Genomic DNA, 909 nt, shown 5'->3' on the forward strand with positions numbered 1-909 from the left:
AAAAGGAAACCGGAAGTATCACGTTGCTATGCCAACACATTTAGAGCATCGTTGTGCTCTCACACTACTTAAATGAAGGAAAATTATTTCTAAATTTGGAAAGTAATTTGAAAAAAAAAATGCTTTTACTTGTTATATTTTGTTCAATGTTTGAGGAGCTGCAGCCTACGTACAGCAGGCATCTATTAGAGAAAAAAAGGAGGAGGATATTAAAAACAAAGTTTATCCGTTTTTACCGAGGCGAATTAAGGTAAGTTGTAAACACCACATCTGCGCTTGTGTGTACGTTACATCTGCCGGCGCCGGGCTTTTTCAAATTAACAACGGTTGTTCATGGCGACGCAAAGAATTGTGGGTTATCTGTAGCAGCGAAGGATACACCTCATGCATCCTCCGAATTTCTGTGAAAGGTCACATTCGAAGGTCACATTAGGAGTGTCCTACTCGCTTTTCTGAAATGAGACAGCCTCAATGTCGTATGCAGCCTTCGAATGTGACCTCTGGAGGACGCAGCCTTCTAAATGAGACACAGCTACTGTGTGTGCACGAGAGTGAGTGTGTGTGCGCGAGAGAGTGAGTGTGTGTGTGAGTGTGAGAGAGAGTGTGTGAGAGAGAGTGTGTGAGAGAGAGTGAGTGTGTGTGAGCGTGTGTGTGTGTGTGAGAGAGAGAGCGTGTGTGTGTGAGAGAGAGAGCGTGTGTGTGTGAGAGAGAGAGCGTGTGTGTGTGAGTGAGTGTGTGTGTGTGCGCGTGTATGATTGAGTGTGAGTGAGAGTGTGTGTGTGAGAGAGTGTGTGCGTGTGCGCGTGTATGAGTGAGTGTGTGTGTGTGTCTGTGTGAGAGCGAGTGTGCGCGCGTGTATGAGTGAGTGTGTGTGTGTGTGTGTGTGTGAGAGAGAGTGAGTGTGTGTGT

General features: G+C 46.1%; 1 protein-coding gene across 1 annotated transcript in view; it reads right to left on the minus strand.

The window, feature by feature from the left end:
* tmc6b (transmembrane channel-like 6b) overlaps positions 1–909 on the minus strand; it is a 31612-nt gene that overhangs the window by 1719 nt on the left and 28984 nt on the right. The window lies entirely within an intron of this gene.

The sequence above is a fragment of the Sinocyclocheilus grahami genome, unplaced genomic scaffold (assembly GCF_001515645.1).
Source record: "Sinocyclocheilus grahami isolate Dianchi unplaced genomic scaffold, SAMN03320097.WGS_v1.1 scaffold947.1, whole genome shotgun sequence".
NCBI lineage: Eukaryota > Metazoa > Chordata > Actinopteri > Cypriniformes > Cyprinidae > Sinocyclocheilus > Sinocyclocheilus grahami.